This window comes from Leptodactylus fuscus, chromosome 11 (assembly GCF_031893055.1).
Source record: "Leptodactylus fuscus isolate aLepFus1 chromosome 11, aLepFus1.hap2, whole genome shotgun sequence".
NCBI lineage: Eukaryota > Metazoa > Chordata > Amphibia > Anura > Leptodactylidae > Leptodactylus > Leptodactylus fuscus.
Genome location: NC_134275.1, coordinates 59,162,389 through 59,177,085, shown reverse-complemented (window position 1 = coordinate 59,177,085; position 14,697 = coordinate 59,162,389). Strand labels below are relative to the sequence as shown.

At 44.3% G+C, this 14,697-nt stretch overlaps 1 protein-coding gene across 1 annotated transcript in view; it reads right to left on the bottom strand.

Annotated features, from left to right (window-relative positions):
* BRWD3 (bromodomain and WD repeat domain containing 3) overlaps positions 1-14,697 on the bottom strand; it is a 356,261-nt gene that overhangs the window by 209,460 nt on the left and 132,104 nt on the right. The gene's annotated exons all lie outside the window — the stretch shown is intronic.

The following is a 14,697-nucleotide window of genomic DNA, read 5'->3' as shown; positions in this document are numbered from 1 at the left end:
TAATAAATACTGAGAATTATCAGATACAGGAACCTTCCTTGTCTTTGTGAACAATGGCGGCTTCATATCCATCCTGTTATAATTGGGGTTCACACTGTCCCAGAGCTCTGGTTGGATATGATTGTCCGGTGACCTCTGACCCCTGAACAGTCACGGTCCAGAACATTCTGTGGCTAAGTGTAAGGCCTTGTGCAACTCCAGCTGTATGATCAGTGTGCTATCCCTAAGACGTTCTTCTGTATTTGTACCCAGAACTCTGCTATGTATTGGCAAGTCATCATGATACAGAGACTAGTACAGGACGAGAGAAAGGCTACTACAGGAGTGGCCACAGATCGGGTGGGAAGAGAAATCTCCACCAAAATTTGAAATATGCAGATTCTCTCTTTTCTAATCTAAATACCTCCCCACAGCAGGCCCCCTCCTTGCAGCAGACTCCATCTCTGCAGCAGACCCCCCCCCCCTCAGAGCAGACCCCCTCCGCACACCAGACCCCCCCCCCCCCCATCCCCACAGCAGACCTCCCTCCCTGCAGTAGACCCCCTCCTCACACCAGACACCCCTCCTCCCGGCAGTCCCCCTCCTCACAGCTGACATCCCTCCTTACAGCAGACCCACTCCTCACAGCAGACCCCCTCCTCGCAGCAGACCCCCTTCCGCACATCAGACCGCCCTCTTCACAGCAAACCTCCTCCTCCCAGCAGACCCCTTCCTCACAGCAGACCCCCTTCCCTATGACAGACCCCTCCTTACAGCAGACCCCCTCCCTACAGTAGACACCCCTCTGCACACCAGACCTCCCTCCCTGCACCAGACCCCCTATTCACAGCAGACCCCCTCCTCACAGCAGACCCACTTCCCTATGGCAGACCCCCTCCTCACAGTAGACCCCCTTCCCCATAGTAGACCCCCTCCCCCTGGCAGCCACTAATTACAAGCTAATATGATGGCAGATTGTTCCGGAATCTCACCACAGCCGCTCGCTGCCAACATGTTGTTCCAATAAAGGTCAGAAACATCAGATTTCCATCTAAACTTTCCAATGTCAGTGTTTACAAATGGCGGCTGCCTGGTGATATGTACAGCGGCCTCATTGTGTACAGATGGACGTCGGGAAGTAGATGACATTTATCCTTAAACCACCTGAGAAATGAGGCCAAAAACCAGGGCAATGAATATTGTGCGGCCTGTACCTAGAGCAGCGCTCAGACAATTCCATCATCTCCTGTCAGATAGTTCGATTCTTTCTTGTCAGATACCTACATAATCTCCCGTCAGACACTCCTATCATCCCATATGAGATAATCCCATCCTCCTCTCAGACACTCCCATCCTTTAATCAGCGTGCAGAAAAAATAAAATTTGTTCTTAGTCCTGGACAAAGTAGTCTTAGATTTCCTTGATAGAGAGAGATAGGAGACTGGAGCCCGCTGTGTCTGTCTGTCACACTGTTAGCACAGGGATTCTATCATTAAAATGACATTTTTTCTCACGAACACGTAGGAGTAGCCTTAAGAAAGACTATTTTTCTCCTACCTTTAGATGTCTTCTCCGCGCCGCCGTTCGGTAGAAATCCGGTTTTTCTTCGGTACGCAAATGAGTTCTCTCGCAGCACTAGGGGGTGTCCCCAATGCTGCGAAAGAAATCTCCAGCGCCGCCTATATCTTCGTCTGGAATGGCCACAAAAAATAGCCGCGGGCATGTGCAGTCGGTTCTGCCCGAGGCCCATTAGCAGAGCCAACTGCGCATGCGTAGATGTTTGAACACAGCGTCGGAAGAAGTCGTGGAGAGAGGCCATTCCAGAAGAAGATAGAGGTGTCGCTGGAGATTTCTCTCACAGCATTGAGGACACCCCCAGTGCTGCGAGAGAACTCATTTGCATACTGAAGAAAACCGGGATTTTTACCGAATGGCGGCGCGGAGAAGACATCTAAAGGTAGGAGAAGAATAGGCTTTCTTAAGGCTATTCCTACATGTTCATGAGAAAAAATGTCATTTTAATGATAGAATCCCTTTAAGGGTAGTAGAATAACAGGCACAAAAACACAGTCAATGGGAATAGATACAGACAGAGAAGACTCCAACTGTATCTGTTATTTGATGTCCTATGACGGATGAGAGCAACAGACATCAAATAACGGTAGTGTGAACCTGCCCTTAGAGCAGCAGCCCAGGCTGTCAGTGTCGGTGAGGTCAGGTACTAGTGATACCGCACTGCAAAAGATGCATCAATCTCAATCCCAATCCTCAGAGTCATCTCATTCAGTGTGTACTGTGTCCAAGACTAAGAACAGAGAATTTAGTCAGTCCACACAACACTCTTTTTGTATCAGATGTAACTGGTGTACTACAGCAGTTCTTGTAGAATATAGTATACATATACTAGTACTTATATAATATAGTATATTAGTACTTATATAATAAAATACTGTTATGAAATGTTTTGTTCCCACAATTGGACCTTCACCAGTCGTTGGATAAGAAGTGCAAAAAGAAGCATGACCAGTAGGTATACAGTAGAGGAAAGACTCCTGTACATGGAGGGCCCATTGCTGACCCTTCCCCAGCATAGCCTACCAGTCACATAGCTCAGAATGCTTATTGGAAGTTTTGGGGGCAGTGTTCCCCCCATTCATCATCCTGGTTGTTTCCTAGATGAGAGGGGAAGGGGCAGCCAGTATCACCCCCAACCATCACTAGTGATGGGCCCTAAAAAAACAGGGACGCAGATCTGACATGTGAGACAAATCTGCATCCACATGTAACAGAAAAGCTGCAGCACCAATGACTGCACGGAGGAAAGAGTAATAGGATTAGATACACAGCTCAGCAGACAGTATCACACAGGATAGGATTAGATACACAGCTCAGCAGACAGTATCACACAGGATAGGATTAGATACACAGCTCAGCAGGCAGTATCACACAGGATAGGATTAGATACACAGCTCAGCAGACAGTATCACACACGACAGGATTATATACACAGCTCAGCAGTCAGTATCACACAGGATAGGATTAGATACACAGTTTAGCAGACAGTATCACACAGGATAGGATTAGATACACAGCTCAGCAGACTGTATCACACAGGATAGGATTAGATACACAGCTCAGCAGACAGTATCACACAGGATAGGATTAGATACACAGCTCAGCAGACAGTATCACACAAGATAGGATTAGATACACAGCTCAGCAGACTGTATCACACAGGATAGGATTAGATACACAGCTAAGCAGACTGTATCACACAGGATAGGATTAGATACACAGCTCAGCAGACAGTATCACACAGGATAGGATTAGATACACAGCTCAGCAGACAGTATCACACAGGATAGGATTAGATACACAGCTCAGCAGACAGTATCACATATGATAGGATTAGATACACAGCTGAGCAGACAGTATCACACAGGATAGGATTAGATACACAGCTTAGCAGACAGTATCACACAGGATAGGATTAGATACACAGCTCAGCAGACAGTATCACACAGGATAGGATTAGATACACAGCTCAGCAGACAGTATCACACAGGATAGGATTAGATACACAGCTCAGCAGACAGTATCACACAGGATAGGATTAGATACACAGCTCAGCAGTCAGTATCACACAGGATATGATTAGATACACAGATCAGCAGACAGTATCACACAGGATAGGATTAGATACACAGCTCAGCAGACAGTATCACACAGGATAGGATTAGATACACAGCTCAGCAGACAGTATCACACAGGATAGGATTAGATACACAGCTCAGCAGACAGTATCACACAGGATAGGATTAGATACACAGCTCAGCAGACAGTATCACACAGGATAGGATTAGATACACAGCTCAGCAGACAGTATCACACAGGATAGGATTAGATACACAGCTCAGCAGACTGTATCACACAGGATAGGATTAGATACACAGCTCAGCAGACAGTATCACACAGGATAGGATTAGATACACAGCTCAGCAGACAGTATCACACAGGATAGGATTAGATACACAGCTCAGCAGACAGTATCACACAGGATAGGATTAGATACACATCTCAGCAGACAGTATCACACAGGATAGGATTAGATACACAGCTCAGCAGACAGTATCACACAGGATAGGATTAGATACACAGCTCAGCAGACAGTATCACACAGGATAGGATTAGATACACAGCTCAGCAGACTGTATCACACAGGATAGGATTAGATACACAGCTCAGCAGACAGTATCACACAGGATAGGATTAGATACACAGCTCAGCAGACAGTATCACACAGGATAGGATTAGATACACAGCTCAGCAGACAGTATCACACAGGATAGGATTAGATACACATCTCAGCAGACAGTATCACACAGGATAGGATTAGATACACAGCTCAGCAGACAGTATCACACAGGATAGGATTAGATACACAGCTCAGCAGACAGTATCACACAGGATAGGATTAGATACACAGCTCAGCAGACAGTATCACACAGGATAGGATTAGATACACAGCTCAGCAGACAGTATCACACAGGATAGGATTAGATACACAGCTCAGCAGACAGTATCACACAGGATAGGATTAGATACACAGCTCAGCAGACTGTATCACACAGGATAGGATTAGATACACAGCTCAGCAGGCAGTATCACACAGGATAGGATTAGATACACAGCTCAGCAGACAGTATCACACAGGATAGGATTATATACACAGCTCAGCAGTCAGTATCACACAGGATAGGATTAGATACACAGCTCAGCAGTCAGTATCACACAGGATAGGATTAGATACACAGTTTAGCAGACAGTATCACACAGGATAGGATTAGATACACAGCTCAGCAGACTGTATCACACAGGATAAGATTAGATACACAGCTCAGCAGACAGTATCACACAGGATAGGATTAGATACACAGCTCAGCAGACAGTATCACATAGGATAGGATTAGATACACAGCTGAGCAGACAGTATCACACAGGATAGGATTAGATACACAGCTCAGCAGACAGTATCACACAGGATAGGATTAGATACACAGCTTAGCAGACAGTATCACACAGGATAGGATTAGATACACAGCTCAGCAGACAGTATCACACAGGATAGGATTAGATACACAGCTCAGCAGACAGTATCACACAGGATAGGATTAGATACACAGCTCAGCAGACAGTATCACACAGGATAGGATTAGATACACAGCTCAGCAGACAGTATCACACAGGATAGGATTAGATACACAGCTCAGCAGACAGTATCACACAGGATAGGATTAGATACACAGCTCAGCAGACAGTATCACACAGGATAGGATTAGATACACAGCTCAGCAGACAGTATCACACAGGATAGGATTAGATACACAGCTCAGCAGACAGTATCACACAGGATAGGATTAGATACACAGCTCAGCAGACAGTATCACACAGGATAGGATTAGATACACAGCTCAGCAGACTGTATCACACAGGATAGGATTAGATACACAGCTCAGCAGGCAGTATCACACAGGATAGGATTAGATACACAGCTCAGCAGACAGTATCACACAGGATAGGATTATATACACAGCTCAGCAGTCAGTATCACACAGGATAGGATTAGATACACAGCTCAGCAGTCAGTATCACACAGGATAGGATTAGATACACAGTTTAGCAGACAGTATCACACAGGATAGGATTAGATACACAGCTCAGCAGACTGTATCACACAGGATAAGATTAGATACACAGCTCAGCAGACAGTATCACACAGGATAGGATTAGATACACAGCTCAGCAGACAGTATCACACAGGATAGGATTAGATACACAGCTCAGCAGACAGTATCACACAGGATAGGATTAGATACACAGCTCAGCAGACAGTATCACACAGGATAGGATTAGATACACAGCTCAGCAGACAGTATCACACAGGATAGGATTAGATACACAGCTCAGCAGACTGTATCACACAGGATAGGATTAGCTACACAGCTCAGCAGGCAGTATCACACAGGATAGGATTAGATACACAGCTCAGCAGACAGTATCACACACGATAGGATTATATACACAGCTCAGCAGTCAGTATCACACAGGATAGGATTAGATACACAGCTCAGCAGTCAGTATCACACAGGATAGGATTAGATACACAGCTCAGCAGACAGTATCACACAGGATAGGATTAGATACACAGCTCAGCAGACAGTATCACACAGGATAGGATTAGATACACAGCTCAGCAGACAGTATCACATATGATAGGATTAGATACACAGCTGAGCAGACAGTATCACACAGGATAGGATTAGATACACAGCTTAGCAGACAGTATCACACAGGATAGGATTAGATACACAGCTCAGCAGACAGTATCACACAGGATAGGATTAGATACACAGCTCAGCAGACAGTATCACACAGGATAGGATTAGATACACAGCTCAGCAGACAGTATCACACAGGATAGGATTAGATACACAGCTCAGCAGACAGTATCACACATGATAGGATTAGATACACAGCTCAGCAGACAGTATCACACAGGATAGGATTAGATACACAGCTCAGCAGACAGTATCACACAGGATAGGATTAGATACACAGCTCAGCAGACAGTATCACACAGGATAGGATTAGATACACAGCTCAGCAGACAGTATCACACAGGATAGGATTAGATACACAGCTCAGCAGACAGTATCACACAGGATAGGATTAGATACACAGCTCAGCAGACAGTATCACACAGGATAGGATTAGATACACAGCTCAGCAGACTGTATCACACAGGATAGGATTAGATACACAGCTCAGCAGACAGTATCACACAGGATAGGATTAGATACACAGCTCAGCAGACAGTATCACACAGGATAGGATTAGATACACAGCTCAGCAGACTGTATCACACAGGATAGGATTAGATACACAGCTCAGCAGACAGTATCACACAGGATAGGATTAGATACACAGCTCAGCAGACAGTATCACACAGGATAGGATTAGATACACAGCTCAGCAGACAGTATCACACAGGATAGGATTAGATACACATCTCAGCAGACAGTATCACACAGGATAGGATTAGATACACAGCTCAGCAGACAGTATCACACAGGATAGGATTAGATACACAGCTCAGCAGACATTATCACACAGGATAGGATTAGATACACAGCTCAGCAGACAGTATCACACAGGATAGGATTAGATACACAGCTCAGCAGACAGTATCACACAGGATAGGATTAGATACACAGCTCAGCAGACTGTATCACACAGGATAGGATTAGATACACAGCTCAGCAGGCAGTATCACACAGGATAGGATTAGATACACAGCTCAGCAGACAGTATCACACACGATAGGATTAGATACACAGCTGAGCAGTCAGTATCACACAGTATAGGATTAGATACACAGCTCAGCAGTCAGTATCACACAGGATAGGATTAGATACACAGTTTAGCAGACAGTATCACACACGATAGGATTAGATACACAGCTGAGCAGTCAGTATCACACAGTATAGGATTAGATACACAGCTCAGCAGTCAGTATCACACAGGATAGGATTAGATACACAGTTTAGCAGACAGTATCACACAGGATAGGATTAGATACACAGCTCAGCAGACTGTATCACACAGGATAAGATTAGATACACAGCTCAGCAGACAGTATCACACAGGATAGGATTAGATACACAGCTCAGCAGACAGTATCACACAGGATAGGATTAGATACACAGCTCAGCAGACTGTATCACACAGGATAGGATTAGATACACAGCTCAGCAGACAGTATCACACAGGATAGGATTAGATACACAGCTCAGCAGACAGTATCACACAAGATAGGATTAGATACACAGCTCAGCAGACTGTATCACACAGGATAGGATTAGATACACAGCTCAGCAGACAGTATCACACAGGATAGGATTAGATACACAGCTCAGCAGACAGTATCACACAGGATAGGATTAGATACACAGCTCAGCAGACAGTATCACACAGGATAGGATTAGATACACAGCTCAGCAGACAGTATCACACAAGATAGGATTAGATACACAGCTAAGCAGACTGTATCACACAGGATAGGATTAGATACACAGCTCAGCAGACAGTATCACACAGGATAGGATTAGATACACAGCTCAGCAGACAGTATCACACAGGATAGGATTAGATACACAGCTCAGCAGACAGTATCACATATGATAGGATTAGATACACAGCTGAGCAGACAGTATCACACAGGATAGGATTAGATACACAGCTTAGCAGACAGTATCACACAGGATAGGATTAGATACACAGCTCAGCAGACAGTATCACACAGGATAGGATTAGATACACAGCTCAGCAGACAGTATCACACAGGATAGGATTAGATACACAGCTCAGCAGACAGTATCACACAGGATAGGATTAGATACACAGCTCAGCAGTCAGTATCACACAGGATATGATTAGATACACAGATCAGCAGACAGTATCACACAGGATAGGATTAGATACACAGCTCAGCAGACAGTATCACACAGGATAGGATTAGATACACAGCTCAGCAGACAGTATCACACAGGATAGGATTAGATACACAGCTCAGCAGACAGTATCACACAGGATAGGATTAGATACACAGCTCAGCAGACAGTATCACACAGGATAGGATTAGATACACAGCTCAGCAGACAGTATCACACAGGATAGGATTAGATACACAGCTCAGCAGACTGTATCACACAGGATAGGATTAGATACACAGCTCAGCAGACAGTATCACACAGGATAGGATTAGATACACAGCTCAGCAGACAGTATCACACAGGATAGGATTAGATACACAGCTCAGCAGACAGTATCACACAGGATAGGATTAGATACACATCTCAGCAGACAGTATCACACAGGATAGGATTAGATACACAGCTCAGCAGACAGTATCACACAGGATAGGATTAGATACACAGCTCAGCAGACAGTATCACACAGGATAGGATTAGATACACAGCTCAGCAGACTGTATCACACAGGATAGGATTAGATACACAGCTCAGCAGACAGTATCACACAGGATAGGATTAGATACACAGCTCAGCAGACAGTATCACACAGGATAGGATTAGATACACAGCTCAGCAGACAGTATCACACAGGATAGGATTAGATACACATCTCAGCAGACAGTATCACACAGGATAGGATTAGATACACAGCTCAGCAGACAGTATCACACAGGATAGGATTAGATACACAGCTCAGCAGACAGTATCACACAGGATAGGATTAGATACACAGCTCAGCAGACAGTATCACACAGGATAGGATTAGATACACAGCTCAGCAGACAGTATCACACAGGATAGGATTAGATACACAGCTCAGCAGACAGTATCACACAGGATAGGATTAGATACACAGCTTAGCAGACAGTATCACACAGGATAGGATTAGATACACAGCTCAGCAGACAGTATCACACAGGATAGGATTAGATACACAGCTCAGCAGACAGTATCACACAGGATAGGATTAGATACACAGCTCAGCAGACAGTATCACACAGGATAGGATTAGATACACAGCTCAGCAGACAGTATCACACAGGATAGGATTAGATACACAGCTCAGCAGACAGTATCACACAGGATAGGATTAGATACACAGCTCAGCAGACAGTATCACACAGGATAGGATTAGATACACAGCTCAGCAGACAGTATCACACAGGATAGGATTAGATACACAGCTCAGCAGACAGTATCACACAGGATAGGATTAGATACACAGCTCAGCAGACAGTATCACACAGGATAGGATTAGATACACAGCTTAGCAGACAGTATCACACAGGATAGGATTAGATACACAGCTCAGCAGACAGTATCACACAGGATAGGATTAGATACACAGCTCAGCAGACAGTATCACACAGGATAGGATTAGATACACAGCTCAGCAGACAGTATCACACAGGATAGGATTAGATACACAGCTCAGCAGACAGTATCACACATGATAGGATTAGATACACAGCTCAGCAGACAGTATCACACAGGATAGGATTAGATACACAGCTCAGCAGACAGTATCACACAGGATAGGATTAGATACACAGCTCAGCAGACAGTATCACACAGGATAGGATTAGATACACAGCTCAGCAGACAGTATCACACAGGATAGGATTAGATACACAGCTCAGCAGACAGTATCACACAGGATAGGATTAGATACACAGCTCAGCAGACAGTATCACACAGGATAGGATTAGATACACAGCTCAGCAGACAGTATCACACAGGATAGGATTAGATACACAGCTCAGCAGTCAGTATCACACAGGATATGATTAGATACACAGATCAGCAGACAGTATCACACAGGATAGGATTAGATACACAGCTCAGCAGACAGTATCACACAGGATAGGATTAGATACACAGCTCAGCAGACAGTATCACACAGGATAGGATTAGATACACAGCTCAGCAGACAGTATCACACAGGATAGGATTAGATACACAGCTCAGCAGACAGTATCACACAGGATAGGATTAGATACACAGCTCAGCAGACAGTATCACACAGGATAGGATTAGATACACAGCTCAGCAGACTGTATCACACAGGATAGGATTAGATACACAGCTCAGCAGACAGTATCACACAGGATAGGATTAGATACACAGCTCAGCAGACAGTATCACACAGGATAGGATTAGATACACAGCTCAGCAGACAGTATCACACAGGATAGGATTAGATACACATCTCAGCAGACAGTATCACACAGGATAGGATTAGATACACAGCTCAGCAGACAGTATCACACAGGATAGGATTAGATACACAGCTCAGCAGACAGTATCACACAGGATAGGATTAGATACACAGCTCAGCAGACTGTATCACACAGGATAGGATTAGATACACAGCTCAGCAGACAGTATCACACAGGATAGGATTAGATACACAGCTCAGCAGACAGTATCACACAGGATAGGATTAGATACACAGCTCAGCAGACAGTATCACACAGGATAGGATTAGATACACATCTCAGCAGACAGTATCACACAGGATAGGATTAGATACACAGCTCAGCAGACAGTATCACACAGGATAGGATTAGATACACAGCTCAGCAGACAGTATCACACAGGATAGGATTAGATACACAGCTCAGCAGACAGTATCACACAGGATAGGATTAGATACACAGCTCAGCAGACAGTATCACACAGGATAGGATTAGATACACAGCTCAGCAGACAGTATCACACAGGATAGGATTAGATACACAGCTCAGCAGACTGTATCACACAGGATAGGATTAGATACACAGCTCAGCAGGCAGTATCACACAGGATAGGATTAGATACACAGCTCAGCAGACAGTATCACACAGGATAGGATTATATACACAGCTCAGCAGTCAGTATCACACAGGATAGGATTAGATACACAGCTCAGCAGACAGTATCACACAGGATAGGATTAGATACACAGTTTAGCAGACAGTATCACACAGGATAGGATTAGATACACAGCTCAGCAGACAGTATCACACAGGATAAGATTAGATACACAGCTCAGCAGACAGTATCACACAGGATAGGATTAGATACACAGCTCAGCAGACAGTATCACACAGGATAGGATTAGATACACAGCTTAGCAGACAGTATCACACAGGATAGGATTAGATACACAGCTCAGCAGACAGTATCACACAGGATAGGATTAGATACACAGCTCAGCAGACAGTATCACACAGGATAGGATTAGATACACAGCTCAGCAGACAGTATCACACATGATAGGATTAGATACACAGCTCAGCAGACAGTATCACACAGGATAGGATTAGATACACAGCTCAGCAGACAGTATCACACAGGATAGGATTAGATACACAGCTCAGCAGACAGTATCACACAGGATAGGATTAGATACACAGCTCAGCAGACAGTATCACACAGGATAGGATTAGATACACAGCTCAGCAGACAGTATCACACAGGATAGGATTAGATACACAGCTCAGCAGACTGTATCACACAGGATAAGATTAGATACACAGCTCAGCAGACAGTATCACACAGGATAGGATTAGATACACAGCTCAGCAGACAGTATCACACAGGATAGGATTAGATACACAGCTCAGCAGACTGTATCACACAGGATAGGATTAGATACACAGCTCAGCAGACAGTATCACACAGGATAGGATTAGATACACAGCTCAGCAGACAGTATCACACAAGATAGGATTAGATACACAGCTCAGCAGACTGTATCACACAGGATAGGATTAGATACACAGCTCAGCAGACAGTATCACACAGGATAGGATTAGATACACAGCTCAGCAGACAGTATCACACAGGATAGGATTAGATACACAGCTCAGCAGACAGTATCACACAGGATAGGATTAGATACACAGCTCAGCAGACAGTATCACACAAGATAGGATTAGATACACAGCTAAGCAGACTGTATCACACAGGATAGGATTAGATACACAGCTCAGCAGACAGTATCACACAGGATAGGATTAGATACACAGCTCAGCAGACAGTATCACACAGGATAGGATTAGATACACAGCTCAGCAGACAGTATCACATATGATAGGATTAGATACACAGCTGAGCAGACAGTATCACACAGGATAGGATTAGATACACAGCTTAGCAGACAGTATCACACAGGATAGGATTAGATACACAGCTCAGCAGACAGTATCACACAGGATAGGATTAGATACACAGCTCAGCAGACAGTATCACACAGGATAGGATTAGATACACAGCTCAGCAGACAGTATCACACAGGATAGGATTAGATACACAGCTCAGCAGTCAGTATCACACAGGATATGATTAGATACACAGATCAGCAGACAGTATCACACAGGATAGGATTAGATACACAGCTCAGCAGACAGTATCACACAGGATAGGATTAGATACACAGCTCAGCAGACAGTATCACACAGGATAGGATTAGATACACAGCTCAGCAGACAGTATCACACAGGATAGGATTAGATACACAGCTCAGCAGACAGTATCACACAGGATAGGATTAGATACACAGCTCAGCAGACAGTATCACACAGGATAGGATTAGATACACAGCTCAGCAGACTGTATCACACAGGATAGGATTAGATACACAGCTCAGCAGACAGTATCACACAGGATAGGATTAGATACACAGCTCAGCAGACAGTATCACACAGGATAGGATTAGATACACAGCTCAGCAGACAGTATCACACAGGATAGGATTAGATACACATCTCAGCAGACAGTATCACACAGGATAGGATTAGATACACAGCTCAGCAGACAGTATCACACAGGATAGGATTAGATACACAGCTCAGCAGACAGTATCACACAGGATAGGATTAGATACACAGCTCAGCAGACTGTATCACACAGGATAGGATTAGATACACAGCTCAGCAGACAGTATCACACAGGATAGGATTAGATACACAGCTCAGCAGACTGTATCACACAGGATAGGATTAGATACACAGCTCAGCAGGCAGTATCACACAGGATAGGATTAGATACACAGCTCAGCAGACAGTATCACACAGGATAGGATTATATACACAGCTCAGCAGTCAGTATCACACAGGATAGGATTAGATACACAGCTCAGCAGACAGTATCACACAGGATAGGATTAGATACACAGCTCAGCAGACTGTATCACACAGGATAGGATTAGATACACAGTTTAGCAGACAGTATCACACAGGATAGGATTAGATACACAGCTCAGCAGACAGTATCACACAGGATAAGATTAGATACACAGCTCAGCAGACAGTATCACACAGGATAGGATTAGATACACAGCTCAGCAGACAGTATCACACAGGATAGGATTAGATACACAGCTTAGCAGACAGTATCACACAGGATAGGATTAGATACACAGCTCAGCAGACAGTATCACACAGGATAGGATTAGATACACAGCTCAGCAGACAGTATCACACAGGATAGGATTAGATACACAGCTCAGCAGACAGTATCACACAGGATAGGATTAGATACACAGCTCAGCAGACAGTATCACACAGGATAGGATTAGATACACAGCTCAGCAGACAGTATCACACAGGATAGGATTAGATACACAGCTCAGCAGACAGTATCACACAGGATAGGATTAGATACACAGCTCAGCAGACAGTATCACACAGGATAGGATTAGATACACAGCTCAGCAGACAGTATCACACAGGATAGGATTAGATACACAGCTCAGCAGACAGTATCACACAGGATAGGATTAGATACACAGCTTAGCAGACAGTATCACACAGGATAGGATTAGATACACAGCTCAGCAGACAGTATCACACAGGATAGGATTAGATACACAGCTCAGCAGACAGTATCACACAGGATAGGATTAGATACACAGCTCAGCAGACAGTATCACACAGGATAGGATTAGATACACAGCTCAGCAGACAGTATCACACATGATAGGATTAGATACACAGCTCAGCAGACAGTATCACACAGGATAGGATTAGATACACAGCTCAGCAGACAGTATCACACAGGATAGGATTAGATACACAGCTCAGCAGACAGTATCACACAGGATAGGATTAGATACACAGCTCAGCAGACAGTATCACACAGG